The sequence below is a fragment of the Vulpes lagopus genome, chromosome 8 (genome assembly GCF_018345385.1).
Source record: "Vulpes lagopus strain Blue_001 chromosome 8, ASM1834538v1, whole genome shotgun sequence".
NCBI lineage: Eukaryota > Metazoa > Chordata > Mammalia > Carnivora > Canidae > Vulpes > Vulpes lagopus.
The window spans coordinates 36,595,934-36,615,975 of NC_054831.1; the positions used below are offsets into that span (position 1 = coordinate 36,595,934).

The 20,042-nt window shown below is 39.4% G+C and overlaps 1 protein-coding gene across 4 annotated transcripts in view; it reads right to left on the reverse strand.

The window, feature by feature from the left end:
* SPATA13 (spermatogenesis associated 13) overlaps positions 1–20,042 on the reverse strand; it is a 346,365-nt gene that overhangs the window by 103,990 nt on the left and 222,333 nt on the right. The window contains exon 1 of one of the 4 annotated variants that reach the window (XM_041765383.1): positions 2,981–3,979. The exons of the other annotated variants lie outside the window; for them this stretch is intronic. The gene's annotated coding sequence lies outside the window, so the exon portion shown is untranslated. Of the gene's footprint in view, positions 1–2,980; positions 3,980–20,042 lie in introns of those variants that run through there. 4 annotated transcript variants of the gene reach the window in all.

Here is a 20,042-nt window from a genome sequence, read left to right on the forward strand (position 1 = left end):
TTACATTACTATTATGAGCTTCAGTTCCTGCATCTGAAAAAAGGAATGAGTATTCTTAAAGTTGTAGTTGGGTTAAATAGGATAATGCCTATTGAGTTCAGTGGGAGTCTGAGAAAGGATAAGAACAGCTCTCATCTGTTGACCATTGACCATGTGCCAAGAGCCATGGGAAGTACCTTATAGGCACAATCACAATGAATGATGTCAAGGTCATTTAGCAATAAGCCATGGAGATAAGATTTGAACCTGCAAGGAATCTGATTCCAGGACTAGAATCCTAATTCTAGAGCCACCAATAACTCTGATGAAAATTATGTATTATTATTAATGGTGCTGTTTATTATAAGTATTCACAGCCAAGGTTTTTTAAATTAGGTTAAAAATTATTTACACATGGCTAAGATGGGACTAGTTGACAAAAAGCAATTACTTCGAGAAGAACTCAAAGATGTAACCAGATAGCCGGATGTGACTGGACAGTGTCACAAAGCTAACAGAAATTCCAATATATTCCTAGTCTACACAAATGATAGATCTTTTGATATGAGCAGTTTTTTCATCCCTCCCCTAAGCCTATACACTGGCTGGTTAATTTGGAGTAATATATCCAATCCTAAGTACCACATCTAAAAGAAACAGACAAACTGCAGTCAGTTTGGACCACTGTCTGCCACCCTTTTCCTTCCACAAACAGTAGAAGGATTCTGGGAATCTGAGATTTTAAAAGATAACTATTAGGGAAGGTATCATAATGATTTTCTGATGGAAGAGGGAATAGAGATTTATTTGTATGTGCACCCTTGGGTAGAATCTGTGTACAGAATGAGATTGCTTTCATTCTGGGACACAGAATTCATGAATAATCAAGGACACAGAACATGCCATCTAGGGAGGTTCATGGTTTCCACCGAAGGTGGGCTCAGTAGCTGGGGCCACAGACCACAGTGTGAGGGCTAGATTCATGACCTAAGGTTTTCTCCACCTTTACAGTTTTCTGATCCTGCAATACATAACACATATCCTAAAAATATAATCATTACATAAATTGCAGTAAAATTCTGTAGGATTGGGCACCCATCTTCGATGCCTTCTGGTTATCACCTGGGAACCTGTCTTTGCAGGTTCTAACTCTTCTAACTTTGTTGAACTAGTTTCCATGTCCTAAAGATCACATGTGACACAGGGTCATATAGTACCTGGGATTTGTAAAACAAGGACAAAGAGAAGAGACTATAAAACAAAACTCACCCATTTATCTGCATAAGCCTATGTCCAGTTTTAAGTTCCAAACAACAGTTATTTAGGAAACTGATGCAGACTGCTACAAGAATGAGAAAGAGTGGTACCCCTACAGTAATCCCAAACCAAACTTAATAACTCAGGGAGAGAATCCTGTGGGTTTTGTTACCTGAGTCTAAAAGATTTAGTGGCAAAGCATTTCAGAGACCTCTAAACTTTTTTTCGTTTCTGGAACATACAGCAAAGCAATTTGTATCTGAAATAGGCTTGCTGTTTTATTACAAAGTGACTTTCTATGACTCTATATGGGAGTTGAGGTGTAAGCAGAAAGACTGAGTATTTGAAATTTTAGTACAGACAGTTTAGAAACAAAATGAAAAAAGAAGAGAGGAAAAATGGAAGGTTAGTTGTTGGAAGAGCAATGGCTCTTTAAAAAAAAAAAAGATTTTACTCATTTATTCATGAGAGACACAGAGAGAGAGGCAGAGACATAGGCAGAGAGAGAAACAGGCTCCATGCGGGGAGCCCAATATGGGATTTGATCCTAGGACCCCGGGATCATGCCCTGAGCCAAAGGCTGACACTTAACCACTGAGCCACCCAGGGGCCCTGTAATGGCTCTACTTTAAAGAAACCAAACACAGGGATGCCTGGGTGGTTCAGTCAGTTGAGCATCTGACTCTTGGTTTCAGCTCAGGTTATGATCTCAGGGTCCTGAGGACCACCGCAGGAAGTCAGCTTGAGGTACTCTGTCCCTCTCCTGCTGCCCCTCCCCCTACTTGTGCTCACTCATTCTCTCAAATAAATAAACAAAATCTTAAAGGAAAGAAAGAAAGAAAGAAAGAAAGAAAGAAAGAAAGAAAGAAAGAAAGAAAGAAAGAAAGAAAGAAAAGAAAGAAAGAAAGAAAGAAAGAAAGAAGAAAGAAGAAAAAAAAAGAAAAAGAAAAAGAAAAAGAAAACAGAAACCAAACGTGTTATTGCAGGATTTGAGCCCAAGACAAAAATCTGCCTCCAGGAGACCACGTGCACATTGAGAGACATAGGGAACTCGATGGACAGTCTCACACATCATCGTAATTTGGGTGGTATTAATCGGCCTAATCCTTATACACATTTTTAAAAATTACCCAGAAATGAAAACAACGTAAAGGATGGCAACTTTTCAGTTTCCCACCAGAGTAGGCCAAACAGGCCCACTCAAGATTCTTTCATTCTCTAGAACAGACTTTATTCTGACTTGCTGTCTACCCCTGATTAGGTAAATTACAGGTTAATTTGTAGATTATTTTTGTCCAGCAGTGATGCAAATAATTTCTGCCTTGCAGAGAACATACTACAAAGGTTACTGCCCTGTAGGACTTTAACTAGCTTTGTCTCTTAAACATTTCAGCAGGCCTTTCCTGACTATATAAATCTCTGCTCCTCTTAAAAACTGTTTGATATACTTAATCTATATTTAATCACCATTTTGCCATTTACTCTTTCCATCTTTATCACTTCTTTCCATTTTGTCTGTCACAATTTTTGTCACTATTATCATACACTTAACTACTTTATCATATGAATGTTAGTTAAGGTACCAGTTATGGGATTTCAGAGAGTAGAATGCAAGATCTGTCTTCCTTAAAACAGGAGTCTTCTAAAGACAGAAATACTAACCAAAATTAAGACTTTTTACCATAAAATTAAGATTTCCAAATAACTTAGTCCTACTTTTCCAATATATTTGATCACTACTCACCTATACCTAGCAGCTAGTTGCTCATTTCATACTCAACTCCTTTTTCTCAAATTGGTTCTCTTCTTCTGCTCAATCCAACATTCAAGTCTAATTTAGAAATCATGCCTATTACTGTTTCTTGAAATATACTACTCTCTACAAACCTGCCAATTTCTTCAGAAAGTAAATGTTTAACGAACATTAACTACCAGACATTGTAATAGACTGTTCATGTATATGAACAAACAAGCAAAGAAGAAGCCAGAATTATTTCTAAAATGAACTGTAATCTTTATTTGACTTTCCAAAAATATAACCCACGGGGATGAATATCTCAAAAACTTGTTCTCTATTTTTCTATCATCTAAGTGCTTTCTACCTTTTCTACCTAAGTTCTTTTTTTTATAGGTTATGAGTATAGATATTATATTACAATATATTACATAGACCTCCTTAGCCTCTATGGTTCTTACTCATGTTCTCTTTGCTCTACTCATTCTCCAGATTCTGTATCAAATGCCCAGACACGTAAAAAGATCTGGAACAGTCTAATTACTCGTCTCTGCTCTTCATGCACAGTTCCAGTTACCTTCATTTCACATATGAGGACAGTGAGTCCTAGAGACTCATGGAGAGGTCCAAAGCCACAGGAGGCCTGAGGTGAACTCTGATGGAATAACAGAATCTGACCTCTTCTCTACCACACTCCACTACTTCTCAAAACTGATCTAATTCTAGAAATTTCCAACATGAACTTAACCATGCATGATCCCTTGGGGGAAGCAAAGTGATGCGTAGAAAGGGTAAGTCACTTGATCAAAGTCATAAGGCAAGTTTAAGCCCTGGGACGTAAACTCAGGTCCTTCCAGCTGTAAACTGTCATCTCTGACCATTTATTCACACATATTTAAGCACCCTGCCCAAAAATCTCTTTCCACAGCATCCTTGCCTCTTTTTCATTTTATGTTGACTTGAACTTGACTTCTTATATCACATCTTGGTGCTGTTTCCTCAAGTACCTTGCAGGATCTTAAAGTGAATGGATAACATCTTCTATAATTTTGCATGGCCCCAGCGCAGGGACCAATCAACATTAATTAAATGAATGGATGACATGAAAAGGACAATAAAAAAATCTGTTCTACATAAATTGGAGGCTTTTTAATGTGCTGGTGAAAGGTACAGCTATTTTCACTTGATGTTATGTAATTTAAGACTTTATATTACAATAAATATTAGTTATCGATTATATAAATGTTATGAAACAATATAAATTCACATAAAGGTTAAATATTATAGTGTAACACTTCAGAGTAATGTTTGCTTGCAACAGGCTTCTTTACATGAAGCTTTCAACCCTTTGGGAGTATGCCTTCCTTCTCACTGTCATTACAAGGGCTACATTGAAAACACCAGAAGTACTGACTGTGACACTCCTTGCCACATGTGAGAAATACAGGAAAGTCTTAGAAAAGTTACCCTGAGCCCCTGAAATGTTTTGAAAACTCTGCCTTAAGTACTGTCATTTCTGTTGAATTTCTTGGCACCTAAACAAACTGAAACACAAAAGCACTAAAATTAATTCAGTTTTCCCTACATGGTGGTCATCCAGACAATACGGAACATGCTTAGTTGTCACTATTTTCATAAATGAAAACCCCAAATTTACAAATTCTCAAGAATATATTCCCAGTCCTCTGTGGAGCACTTGTCACTAATCCAAAACCTCACTTAAGTTGATACATTCAGCCTTTTCCCCCTGGAACCTTTCTAGCCAACTAGTTAACAGGTGTTAATATGTACCTACATTAACCAGCGAAACTTCTCCCATGTTCTATTCACCCACCCATCCCTGGGAAAGTGAAACTGGGTATTATTAGAGTGAAACTGACAAATTAGTTACTTGGGAGACAGAGAAACCAAAACCCTAGACAACCCTCGTTATAGATAACCAGTACCTGAACGATTCAGAGTTTGCTGTAATACTGTATTGTTCCAGACAAGTGTTGACAAGGATGTGAAGAAATCAGAACCCCTTACATGGCTGGTGGGATGGAAATGGTGCAGCTACTTTAGAAACCAGTTTGGCAGCTCCGCAAAATATTAGAGTTATCATATGACCCAGCGACTGAGTCCATGCCAAGGTGTATTACCAAGAGACTTGAAAACATATGTCCACCCAAAAACTTGTCCGTGAATGTTTACAGCAACATTAGACCTAATAGTTAAAATGTGGAAATAAACCAAGTGTCCACCAACTGATGCAGGGAGCAACCAAACAGGATATACCTACAGATTTGAATATTATTTGGCCATATAAAGGAAGTATGGATACATGCTACACGTGGATGAGCCTTGAAAATATCCTAAGGGAAACAAGGCAGTCACAACACAGGCCATGTTACATGATTCCATTTATATGAAATGTCAAGAATAGGTCAATCCATGGAGACTAACAGACTAGTGACTAGCAAAGCTAGGAAGGGGAGAAATGGGGAAACTTTTAAAAAGCTGTATTGTGGGCAGCCCGGGTGGCTCAGTGGTTTAGCACCGCCTTCAGCCCAGGGCCTGATCCTAGAGACCCGGGATCGAGTCCCACGTCAGGCTCCCTGCATGGAGCCTGCTTCTCCCTCTGCCTGGGTCTCTGCCTCTCTCTCTCTCTCTCTCTCTCTCTCTCTCTCTTTCTGTGTGTGTCTCATGAATAAATAAATAAAATCGTTAAAAGAAAAAAATTGTAAAAATAAATAAATAAAAAGCTGTATTGTGGGGTACCTAGGCGGCTCAGTTGGTTAAGCATCTACCTTCAGCTCAGGTCATGATCCCAGGGTCCTGGGATCAAGCCCCACAACGGGCTTCCCTGCTCAGCAGGAAGAGTCTGCTTATCTCTCTCCCTCTGCCTCTGCTCATATGCTCTTTCTCTCTCACTCGCTCCTTCTCTCTCTCTCAAATAAATAAAATCTTAATATAAAAATAATTAATTAATTAAAAAAATAAAAGGCTGTATTGTCTGCTCATATTAATTGAGATATAATTCACCCTACAGGATGTATTGTTTTACCTCCTGTTCCAATAAACAAACATTTTGTAACTGTTTTCAGATAAGAAGACCATGTGAGCTCCTTGTATAGGTACAAATGAAATCTCTGATTTATGCCCTGCAGGTGAAGCCAAGATTCCACGTACCTTTAAGCAGATAGTGTACAAGTGATTTAGCCACAGAATAAATGGTAGTGTTAGAAGAGGAAATCCTTGTCCTTCCAACCTAATAGAGTAGACCAAATCAGTTAGTGGGGAAATGTTGATTATGCAGTTGCTAGGACTATAATTCTAACACTGTTACAAGTTAAGAAGTAAAATAATCACCCTTTGGGGTGCCTTGGGTGGCTCAGTCAGTTAAGCACCTGCCTTTGGTCAGATTATGACCTCTGGGTCCTGGGATCGAGCCCTGCAACAGGCTTCCTGCTCAACAAGGAGTCTGCTTCTTTCTCTCTCTCTCCCTCTGTCCCTCCTCACCACTTGCTCTCTCTCTCTCTCTCTCTCTCTCTCTCAAATGAATAAATAAAATCTTTTTAAAAAATAAAATAATTATCCTCTAAAAGGTCACTTGAGTAGACGTTGGATGAAGAGTCAGTAATCCATTTCCATGGTCCATGAATGACTTGAATGTCCATAGGAAGCAACAATAGCAAGTATCCAGAGCACCCAGTCCACCTCCGCATCTATATTGGTCCAACAACATGTACCTCCTCTTGCAGACAGCCTGGGAACTCTCCTTTGCAGTCCCTGCCCTGCTCTTGCAGGCCAGATAAAGAGAGGTCCCAACATGATCTTAGCTGCATGGACTTTTCTTTCTTTAAAAAACAAACAACCATATGTCTTGAATGATGCTAACTTCAGGGCACCTGTAAGCATGTTAAATCACAGATTCCTGGATTGGCATTCATCTGCCATCATTTGTGTCTCACACCCCCATCATGTACGGCTGCAGTGTCACCATCTTAGAATCCCTGTCCTGCAAGGACCCTTGGGGTGTGTGGTAAAACCACTGGAGCTCATGTTAACTGGAAGGTGGCCAAGATTAATGAGGCATCATCAAGGACACTGCTGCTGAAACGTGGATGCAAGGACAGGAAGGTGGGCCTGGAGCCTGAACACTGTCTCCTCTACAAACTATTCTCCAATTTCTGCTTCTCATGCTTCTATAACCCTCAGTACTTCCTCCCTTCTAGTCTTGTCTAAACATATTACAATTCTCTGATTGCTTACCCTGCAGTGTCTGACCTGGAAATCCTCTGCAGGATGAGACTTCCTCAATCATCTTTATCATCCATCACCCAGCATGGCTCCCGTGCAGGTAAACAGTTAGGTCTTTTCTCCTACTGCTGCCTCCCTACACTCTTGCAACTGCTTCTGCTCTAACACTCGGGGAGCCTCTTCACCTGGATTCACCTGTCGCTCTCAGACCTAACCAAGGTCAAGTCCTCTTTTCAGCAGTCCCCCGGTGCCAACAAAACCTCCCTTCTCCGGGGTGCCCACCCCCACAGCCTTGAGAATCCTGAACCTCTCCATCTCCCTAACCCCACCCATTCCCCAAATCTTTAGATTCATTCCCTCATGTCTACTTTCTCTGCGGGTACCCAACCTCAGAGGCTTCTTACCTCTCACCAAGATCTGTTAGCATTTTCCTCTGTTCTATTCTCCAGTCCATTCAGTGCCCAAATGCCAGATGGAGTTTCCCAAAGCTTATCCCTGGTCCCAGTCAACAGCCTGCTCAATAACTTTCAATGGCTCCCTGGATTAAAATTTTATCTCCTCAGTCCAGCCTTCAAGGCTGTCACTATTCATACCCACCCTCACTTTCAACTATTTTCAGAAACTTTAAGGAGCTCCTATGAGGTGCAAGGCACAGCGTGTGGCATTTTGAGAACAGTAGGAAGAATAAAAAATTGTTTCATCTCATGCTGTTCCCATACAGAGATGCTCCTGGCCTCAATCACCCAGGACTACCTGCTAGTCTCCACAAGCGCCTTTTGCTACCTTGCCTCTGTCTACACTCTTCTACCCAGATGGAAGGCTGCCTTCTCCATATTAGCCTCTCAAAATCCTACAAGATCTTCAAGATTTGCCTCACAGGACACCTCCTCCTATGACCAACTCTTCCCTTTGCTTTGCCACCACTTTAACCCCAATCACATCCAGGAGGGAAACTCAGACAAGTCTGTAGTATGTACACCATTGTGAGGGCACCCAGTCCTAGGACAGAAGGGTAGATGTGCTTTCATTCACACCGAAGTGTCCACCACATTAAACACTTACTAATGCTAGAACTTCGGGTCTTGACTCAAAAAATACAAATGTTTAACAAGACATGTAGAGTGAGAGGGGACAAGGTCAGAGGTAGGGCCACAGGAATGGCTAGAGTTAAGAAGAAAGAGGATGCTGGAAACCAGCATCCTGTAAAACACTGACAGTCAGTACCAGGAGGAGGAAGAGCTGGCAGAGACCCGCCGGACAGAAGTAGAATGAGGAGACTGGGCAGCATGGGCACCAGGCAGAGCTTCAAGAAGGAGGCAGAGAGTCATTCACAGGGGTCGGTGTTACAGAAAATCAAGAGGTAGCACGGTAAGGCCATGGATTTGAAAATTATGTGATCACTGTTTAACCAGGAAAATACTTTCATTACTTGAAGTACCTCAAATGCAAGGGTTTTCTAAATAAATCCACAGTGAAGAAGAAGAGGGGCAGGTATCTCCCATGCTCCTGCCAGGCTTCTGGAAGAGGAGAGTGGGGACACCCAGGGCAAGGACTGTGTGTTAACAAAGCTGGCTGGGAGCCAGCGCGAGCTCGAGCTGCTCAGAAAAGCAGCCACCTGTCAGTTGAGATCTGTAACTACTTCACCCAAGTCTAGAAATGGCTCATGTACAACTGAGGAGGGATGACTCTGCAATGGAAGAAGAGGTCTGGATTTGCCTATTACTTTCTCCCTTTGGACAGTAAAGGAATTAATGGGCTCTGAAAGCCTAGAGGTGCATGACCAGTGACAATACAGGTGCCACTGCTCTGAAAAGAGGAGCTTCCTGCTAAAGTGTCACACCACAGAACTTGGTGTTTGCTGAACAGTCTCCTAAAGGAAAGGGAATCATAAAGGGTTCCTTGTTGATTCTGCTGCGTTTGCGTAAACCCACACCTACACATCTGACCCAGACTAAGGCACTTTCAACTCAACAGCATGTTAAGTGTGACTTTGCAGAAATGAAATCACTTTCTTGATAAATTCACCAACTAGAATTTCCTGAGGATATACAAATAAAGCCAAATGCGCTATTTATCCTAGTTCTTGCTATTGATTTCTTTTTCTCTCAATTTAATTGATTTTTTCCCCCAATACTTCTGGTTCCCATGTCAAACAAGCTGCTTTGTGGAGGACCTCTCTCCAAAACGTGGATTTTCTAGGCAGAAAATTAATGTGCCTGCTACAGTACTATACTTTCCTTTTGCTTTCTGAAATTTAAGGCTGAGAAATTCTGGAAGGTGACTTCTCTCTAGCTGTTGGGGCTGGCACAGTGGCATGATTTAGAACTTGATGACAAGCTAACATCATTTCTGCTGGAATCTTATACCAGAGTGCATTGCTAAAGTTCATTTATGTTCAGTTCTGGTACTTTGGGGTAGTCTATCATTGGTTTTGCTGAGTTTCTGTCTGAAGACTATTCTCAGCCCCTGCAACCATATGACATGAGGCTTGGCATATCCTTGTCATACCTTGAATTATTTCTATCCTTAATCACACTATTAATTTCTAAATGCTGGTGTGGCATCTAATTTTCCTGTGATTACTCCCCAACGTTCTAATTTTCTACTCTCACCTTCTAGTTAATTCTACATCATGTAAGCAGGTAGGCAAGGTAAGATGACTTCTCCATGCCCACAGGTAAACTGTAACATGAACATTTCCCCATGTGGAGATGGTGATAGTTAATTTTATGTGTCAACTTGGCTGGGCCATGGGTGCCCAATTTTTTGACCAAACAATAGTCTAGATGTTTCTGTGAGGTATTTTTTAGACGAAATTAACAGTTAAATCAGCAGACTTTGAATAAAGCAGATTACCCTCTATAATGTGAGTGGGCCTCATCCAATCAGTAGATGTCCTTAAAAGACTGAGGTCTCTGCAAAGAAAGAAATTGGGCCTCAAGATTGCCTTCTGATTCAAGACTGCCACATCACGTCCTGCTGGAATTCCCAGCCTCCTGAGCTGCCCTACAGATTCTAGACCCACCAGCCCTGAAAAATATATGAACTAAATGCTTAAAACCAATCACTCATTCATTCATTTATTCATTCTCTCTCTCTCTCTCTCTCTCTCTCTCTATATATATATATATATATATTTATTTATACACACACACACACACACACATATATATATACATACATATATACAATTGGCTCTGTTGCCCTGGCAAGGCTTGATAAATCCAAGTTATTAGATACCTTCAGTAAAATTTATCATGCAATCTTTTAAATACCACACGTATTACATTATAACCAATGATCTGCTTAAGGTTTCTGAAATGAGACCATATTAGAAGATCAGATATACAGAACTGCTGATAATCATGAAGCCAAAATTTACAGAAGGCTGCTAATGGATTTTAAATTAAAAGAGCAATTATTTCCAGAGGTAACAAGAAAGTCATAACTTAATTTGGCCCTTTCAAATCTCAGTTCCTAATTCTCTACATTGGTTTATTTCTTACTGAATGGATCTCCAGGTAGCTTCAGAAGAAATTATAGCCTTGAATCAGGAAAATCTAAATTACAGACCCCTAAAAGTCATGTTCATGGCAGAACGTTGCCTATAAATATAATCCCTGTGGAAAAAATATTTGATAAAGCATGAGAATTTTACTGAGTGTCTATCACTTGTGTTGAAAACTATTATTTAAAAAGCCTTTACTGTACAGTCTTTGTAACACACACCAGCATCCACTCAGTGCTACAACACATGTCACGGTGAGGTACATTGGTCTCTTGTGATTAGGAAAGGCTTACATTAAGTTACATAAAGGGGGTAAGTGCCCACATTGGTAATAAATACAGTTATAGAGTAGGTCGCCATGTCCTCTGGAAAAACAAAACATAATGCTACATGAATGTACTTTTCAAAAGGCTGATTCCCAGTGCTGGCCCTGAAAGGCGTCAGCTATTTCCTAAGGTAACAACGAACTAACGTATCTCCTCAAATCCTTTAATAGTAAAGCACTGGTCACTTTCTATAGACTCTACCACTTGACTTTAAACTCAAACAATAACCAAACAATGGATTTTTCCTTCAACTCTGATCTTTATTAAGATAACTAAAGAACTATTTAATTTAAAAACAACAGACTGGACCCATTCTACCTTTCCCAGTCTTCGAAAGGCCACTAAACAGGTCACGCCACAGCGAGTATGATTTTATTTCAGGCCCAGTTGCTCCGTAGGAGAATTGAGACCATGAGATTATCAGAGCTTTGAACTTTGTCCTACACAGAATACAAAAACCCACCAGTGTGATCTCTTAAGTTCGTGCTGTTGCCTGGCATTAAGTTAATATATAACAACAATTACACACCAGAGAGAAAAAACTCAACAAGTTAAATATACACTCTAGGAAAACCCAAACTGGCAACAACAAGAAAGTGATAATCTGTGCAATTTGGCTGGCCCTATTTGTATGCTTTTCCCCACACTTTCCCACATATGTGAAGACATTTGCTTGTGACGAAGTGGTTCCGACTGAGGATTGCCGGGCTTACTCTGATCCACTCAACAGACACAGGTTCTGTTGAGCTGAGTGGTTTTAGTTTTAAGAGAAAAGCAGCCTGACCACTTGGGTTCAGGTAATTCTTCCCAGAGAATACTGTATGAATTTCAACATCCAAATGAGTTTAACACTGATTTCTCAAAATAAGTCATTCTCAGGAAGCACAGATACCAGATAGCTACTCAAAGTCACTCATTTAAACATGGCAGTCAACACATACCACAAATAAAAAATCCACAGAGCTCTAGCCACTCTCCATTTAGCACTCAATTCTGTTACTTTTCACAACAATCCTGTGAAAAAATTAGCTTTTCCAGGGGCATCTGGGTGGCTCAGTTGGTTAAGCACCCAACTCTTGATTTCAGCTGAGGTCATGATCTCAGCGTGGTGGATGGAGCCGCATGTCAGGCTCTGCACTGGGTGTGAAGCCTGCTTAAGATTCTCTCTCTCTCCTTCTTCCTCTGCCCTTCCCCACTCCTTGCTCTCACCCACTCATTCTCATTCTCTCTCTCTCAAAAAAAAAATAGCATTTCTGGGTAATTTTTTTAAAAGATTTTATTTAGTTATTCATGAGAGACACACACACACACACACACACAGAGAGAGGCAGAGACACAGGCAAAGGGAAAAGCAGGCTCCATGCAGGGAGCCTGATGTGGGACTTGATCCCGGGACTCCAGGATCATGCCCTGGGCCAAAGGCAGGTGCCAAACCGCTGAGCCACCCCCGGATCCCCATTTCTGGGTAATTTTTAGCAAGTTATCTTATCTCACTGAGCTTCAGTCTCATTTGTACACTGGGAGGGATAATGGCTACTCAGTGTGCTGTGTGTCCAAGGTAAACCAATACACGAAAAACCTGGGTAGCACCATTTCATAGGAAGCTTACATTATTTAAAAAAAAAAAAAAAATCACACAGAGAAAAATCAGGATTAGAATGAACTCACCAAAATTTTAACCCCAGGATAGAGAGAAATGCAGTCACCTCACTTCCTCTCTCAGCCCAGGTATGCTTCACAGGTAAAGCCACTGTTATTGGCCAGAGGAGAACATTATAAAATAATGGAAGCCTTGCCTTGGAACTTTTTGACAGCTTTCCACATAGAGAGAGTTTCAACTTTTGGACATTATGCTTTCTCATGTACTAAGTTTAAGGAGTGATGACAACCTGGTCAAGTGTTTCTAATTCTACCATTAATCTTGGTTTGGTTTGATGGCAGTTTTCCACAGGGAAATAGTGAAGAATTAGGTCTATCCTGAAGGAAATTTGTATTCATTATATTGGACAAATTTATGTTCAGTTTATGTGATTTTATACCTGAAACATTTAGCCCTCTGCTCAAACAACTTCCACATGCAAACAAAAAAAAAACTAGATGAAAACATTTAGACTCAGTCAGACAGAGTACATGAGAGAATACTGGAAATAATAACTTGAAAAATGGCTTTACCTTTACAACTTTGAAGTCACACATGTATATAGCAATCTTCTCTACCTTTTCCAGTGAGTTATCGTAAATAAGGAATTTGTTTGAGTAGATGTGTTTCTTCAGAAGCTTCACATACTCTGATACCAAATGTGGCAATAAAAATAATGGTGTGTGCTGCATGTTGCTAACCCTCTGTATATACCAATGCCGCCACAGGAAACAAGGTCATGATGGTCACTGCAGTTCCTCTGGGTTTCACTGTATTTGGTTTAATGGACTAGGCTCTGTTTAACAGGCCTGATTAATGAAGTAGAAAAACAGGAGTTTTCTAATGCTGATCAAATCTGCACAGCTAACTGTTTAATCCTATTAGAAACACACCAGATGGAAAGGTTTAAAAAAAAAAATTACCAGATAGGAAGGTTTAAAAAAAATTAAAAGATACAGCAAAGGTAGGATTAAATACGTAACCATAAAGTCACAGCATCGTAGCCTTGCTAATCTCATCTTTAAACTCAGAGTAGCGGAAAGGACCTTCCCAACTCAGGCTCTCAGCCCATCTAGAAATAGCTTTGCATCTCACCCAGCCAGGGCTCCTTCCCAGTGTAGGATTCTTCCTATAGAAAAACAAAAGCCCCAAAGAGTTTTCCACACGGAGGTTAATAATTTCAACAAAACTGTCCACTCAATCACACCCATCAGCCCGGGGTGTGATCCTGGAGACCAGGGATTGAGTCCCACATCAGGCATCAGGCTTCCTGCATGGAGCCTGCTTTTCCCTCTGCCTGTGTCTCTGCCTCTGTGTGTGTGTGTGTGTGTGTGTGTGTGTGTGTGTGTGTCTCATGAATAAATAAATAAAATCTTAAAAAAAAAACATCAAATGCCAGATGCTATATGCTGATGACAATAAATATGAAGAGCACAATTACTTAATATTCAGCACTTACCAAAAGCCAGGTCCTGTGCTAAATGTTTCTCATTGAGTATCTCTCTGAACCCTCAAAGGTCCCTAAGAAGCAGATACTCATTGCTGCATGGCAAAGGAGGAAGTAAGACTAACATGGCTAGTGAGTGCCTGAACTTGAATCCAGGCTGTCTAGCTCTGGAGCCCATGCTTTTAGACACTTCCTCAAGCATTTAGGTCAAGGAAAAGTTACAGCAACAGCTTCTAGAGACATTCCAAAGAAATAACAGAAGAAAGAATATGCTTATGTCAAAGTATTAAGGAAAAATCTCAACTAATCAGCTATTAAACAAAATTTAAGACTTTTTAACCAAATCATCTATTATTTTAAATACATATTAGGACATGATTAATATCAGATAAGTGTTGAATACAAATATGAAAGCATGGTTCATATCATATTCATTCTTTAAAAGGAGCTTAAGCTAGAAGTTATAATAATCATTACATACTGAGTGCCTACTAGCACAAAGTATTAAATTAATAATTAATTTTATTCTAATCTTCACACCAATTTCTACATTATGTATGAGAAAACAGACTAACAGCAAACCTCAGAGGCTGGTATCTATCTCAAGCAGCCAGAATCAGGACTCAGGAGTGCTGCCTCTCAAACTCTCTTTTAACTACAATTAGGTCTATGTTTGAAATAATGCACACGGTCATGTGAAAAAGCATATACAAATATATAATACATATACACACTCATAAATGTTAAGAAATCTTGAAAAAGATTATTTTTCAGAGCCTTTAAATCTAGGTAACTGGATAGAATGTTCCACTTTTACATGTTGCAAGATGCCAGGTACTTCAGGACAAAATGTGAAGCCGAGAACCCAGTCACTGCTCCCAGGAAGCTCACAATCAGTACAATAGACAAAAGGAGCAAGCATATAACACTGGAGACTGTAACGACATAGTACATAATTAAGTATGCTCATGGGCCTTAAGCATTAATGAAAGTCCAGGAATGAAACCAGCTTCACAGGGAAGAGTGATTAGAGAAAGCATCACAGAGCAGTTTGGATCCAACTACACAGGCCATGATAGATTAAAATAAAAAGAGTGACTAGAGTGAAGGACAATGTGAAGGGGGTACCTTCTTTTAGGAATTTAAAAAAAAAAAAACAGAAAAGGAGAGAATTACCAAACTCATTCTATGAAGCCAGCATTACCCTCAAAACAAAAACAGGAAAAGACATCACAAGGGTAGAAAAACACAAACTAATATTTCTTATGAATACAGATGCAAAAAATCCTAAACAAAATACCAGCAGACCAAATCCTGCAACATCGAAAAATGATTATATACCATGGCCAAGTAGAATTCCTCCCAGAAATTCAAAGTTGGTTTAAAACTCAAGAATCAAAAAAATAAATAAATAAATAAATAAAATAAAATAAAATAAATAAAAAAATTTAAAAAAAAAACTCAAGAATCAGTTAATATACTACACTATATCAATAAAGGACCAAAAAAAATCACATGGTTATCTCAACAGAAAAAGCATTTGAAAAATTAAACTTGGGGTGACTGGGTGGCTCAGTCAGTTAAGCATCTAACTCTTGGTTTTTGCTCAGGTCATGATCTCAGAATAGTGAGAATGGACTCCACGCTGGATATGGTGCCTACTTAAGAGTCTCTCCCTCCCTCTGCCTCTGCTTCTCCCTCACACTTGCATGTAAGCATGCACACTCGCTCTCTCAAATTAAAAAACAAAACAAAACAAAACAAAACTCAGTTGACTACTTTGCATAAATTGGCAAGCAGATTCTAAAATTCATATTAAAATTAAGGGACACAGAATAACCAATACAATTTTGAAAAAGAACAAAGTTAGTGAGCTTACACTTTATAGTTTCAAAACTTACTATAAAGCTATACTAATCAATGCAGTGTACTGCTAGCATAAGAGCAGACATATAGATCAATGGAAACAGAACAGAGTCCAGAAATAAACTTTCATATTCATGGTCAATTCATTTTCAGCAAGGGTACCAAGACCACTGAATGGGGAAAGAACTGTCTTTTCAATAAATGGTGCTGGGATAAAGGAACATTCACATGCCAAAAAATACCACTGGGACCTTCTTTCATATATATACAAATTTAAGTAAAAATGAAGCATAGATCTAAATTTAAGAGCTAGGGATCCCTGGGTGGCGCAGCGGTTTAGCACCTGCCTTTGGCCCAGGGCGTGATCCTGGAGACCTGGGATCGAATCCCACGTCGGGCTCCCGGTGCATGGAGCCTGCTTCTCCCTCTGCCTATGTCTCTGCCTCTCTCTCTCTGTGACTATCATAAATAAATAAAAGATTTAAAAAAAAAAATTTAAGAGCTAAAGCTATAAAATTTTAAGATGAGGATATAGGAGTAATCCTCACGGAGTTGGATCAGACAATAATTTTTAACTATGACACCTAAGCACAAACAAGAAAAAACAGGTAAATTGGATTTCATCAAAATGAAAAACTTTGATGCAAAGGACACTACTAAATAAGTGAAAAGACAATCTATGGGAGAAAGTATTGCAAATCATGCAAATCATGATAAGGGTTTAGTATCTAGCATATATTTTTAGAACCCTTACAGCTCAGCAAGAAGATAGCAAACAGGGGATCCCTGGGTGGCTCAGCGATTTAGCACCTGCCTTCAGCCCAGGGCGTGATCCTGGAGACCAGGGATCAAGTCCCATGTTGGGCTGCCTGCCAGGAGCCTGCTTCTCCCCCTGCCTGTGTCTCTGCTTCTCTCTCTCTCTCATTAATAAATAAATAAAATCTTAAAAAAAAAAAAAAAGAAGATAGCAAACAACCCAATTAAAAAATGAGGAAATGGGTGGTTCAGTTGGTTAAGTGACTGCCCCTGGTTTCGGCTAAGTTCGAGATCTCATTGGTCCTGAGATCAAGCCCAGGGTTGGGCTCCACATTCAGCGGGGAGACTACTTGAAGATTCTCTCTCTCTCTGCCCCACTCCTACTCTCCCACACACGTAATCGCTCTCTCTCCCTCAAACAAATAAATCTTTTTAAAAAAATGGGCAAAAAGCTTGAATAGATATTTCTCCAAAGTTACACAAATAACCGATATAAAAAGATGTTCAACATCATTATAGATCAGAAAAAATGAAAATGAAAATCAAGTGAGGAAGAGGATTCTGGGAATATGGCAGGATAGGAAGCAGCAGCAATCTGTCTCCCACATAAACAAGTGCACTGGTAGAATCTGTATGATATAGCCATTTTGTAATTCTGGATACCACTGAAAGCATGCAACTTTCAGGGGAAGACTTAGATGATAAATTGCCATCAATTTCAGTCAGTTTCCGCTCTTAGCACAACAGTATCTACCCATCCCCACTCTCAGCCATGTTGGCAGGGAGCTGTGTCTGTGTTCCTGCAGCAGCCTGCACACAGTTCATAGGAGCCAAGGTGGGCAAAAAGGGATCCCTCTGAATATCAGGGATCTGTGCTCTGATTGCTGATCATTGTTTCTGATCACAGAAGAGCAAAGAGGCAAACAGCCAGCCATAGCTGTTTCACCTTCCCCTCTGGTGACTTCCAGGAAATTTAAAGGAACCAGTATTCCTTTCTCCTCTAGCTTCATTTTTTTTGTCTTTTTCCTTTTAGGAAGCCATACATTAAAGACTAGGACATTCAGTACAACTACATATACAGGAAAAATTAGAAAGTGACCATGCATGCTCACAGAAAGGCTCAGAAAATGAGAAGTCATTAAGTGTACCACTCGGGCCCATCCTCAGCACAGAGAAAGCCTATAAAAATCAAAACCAAAAAACAATGCCAAAAAACCAGCAAACTCTGAAGAAGGAGAAGAATTTGATTTACAGAGTTACCACATTATTACATTCAAATGTCCAATGTGCATTAAAAAAAAATAATCCCAAGGCATACAAAGAAACAGTAAGTTATGGCCCATACCAAGGGGGGAGGAGGAGGAAACTAAGAGATAATATCCCTTAAAAAGACCTGATGGCAGATCTACTAAGCAAAGACTTTAAAATAAAGTCTTTTTTTTTTTAAGATTTTATTTATTTATTCATGAGAGATAGAGAGAGAGAGAGAGAGAGAGAGAGAGAGAGAGAGACTGGCAGAGACACAGGCAGAGGGAGAAGCAGGCTCCATGCAGGGAGCCCAATGTGGGACTCGATCCCAGGACTCCAGGATCATGCCCTGGGATGAAGGCAGGTGCTAAACTGCTGAGCCACCCAGGGATCCCTAAAATAAAGTCTTAAAGATGCTCAAAGAACTAAAGAAAGATGTGGAAAAAGTAAAGAAAATAACATGAATGAAATGGAAATCTCAGATAGGACATTAAAAAATACCTAAAAAGAAACCAGAAAGCAATTCAACAGCTGAAAATTAAAATAATTGAAATGACAAATTTATGAGAGGGATTTAAAATCAGGTATGAGCAAGCAGAAGAAAGAAAAGCAAACTTAAAGACAGGACAATGGAAATTACAGTCTAAGGAACAGAAAGGAAAAAGACTGAGGAAAAACAAACAGAACCTTAGAGACCTGTGAGACATCATCAAATGGACCAACATCTAACATCATGGGAGTCTCAGAAGAAGAGAGAGAAAAAGAAGAGACAGTATTTGGAAAAAACAAATGGCTCAACATTTCTCAAATTTGATGAATATAAACATCCACAAAGCACAGCAAACTCCAAGAAAGATGAATTCAAAGACCTATACTGAGACACATTATAATAAAAGAGCAAAAGAGAAGGAAATCCTCATATAAAATGGATTCTTAACAAAATTATCAGATTTCTCCTCAGAAATTCTGGAGGCCAAAAGACAAGGACCAATATATCAGTGTGCTAAAAGAACACTGTCAACCAAGAATCCCATATCAAGCAAACCTGTCCTTTGAAAGTAAGGGAGAAATGAAAACATTAAACTGAGGGAGTGTGTGACCACTACATTGGCCTGCAAGAAATGCTCAAGGAATTCCTACAAGGTGAAACAAAAGGGCACTAGGCAGTAATTCAAAAGCATATGGATAAAGGAAGATCTCAAAAAAAGGACATTATAAAAGGTAGTATTACTATAACTTGGTTAAATAGACAAAATTTACAGGAAACAAAGAAGGACATTAGATACTAATAAAACATTCAATATGGCAAGAAGATATAAAAATTATAAACACTGCCACCCTTAATGATAGACCATCAAAATATATGAAGGAAGCAAAATAAACTATTGAAACTACACCAAAATAAAAAGCTTCTGTACAGCAAAGGAAACTATCAACAATACTCAAAGACAACGTACTAAATAAGATACTTCCACATGACATATCTGATAAAGGGTTAGTATCCAAAATATATAAAGAATTTATGCAACCCAACACCAAAAAAAAAAAAAAAAAAAAACCCTCCACAAATAATCCAATTAAAAAATAGGCAGAAGACATGAAGAGACATTTCTCCAAGGAAGACATACAGATGCCCGACAGACACATGAAAAGATGCTCAACATCACTCATCATCAGAGAAATGAATATCAAAACACAAAGACATCTGTCAGAATGACTTAAATCAAAAACACAAGTTTTGCTGAACACAAGTGTTGGCAAGGATGTGGAGAGAAATGAACCCTTGTGCACTATGGATAGGAATGCAAACTGATATAGTCACTGTGGAAAACAGTATGGAGGGTTCTCAAAAAGCTAACATAGAATTATCATACGATCCAGTAATCCCACTACTGGATACTTACCCAAAGAATATGAAAACATTAATTCAAAAAGTTAATGTGTGTCCCTATGTTTACTGCAGCATTCTTTATAATAGCCAAATTATGGAAGCAGCCCAAGCGTCTAATGACAGAGGAATAAAGAAGAGGTGATACTGA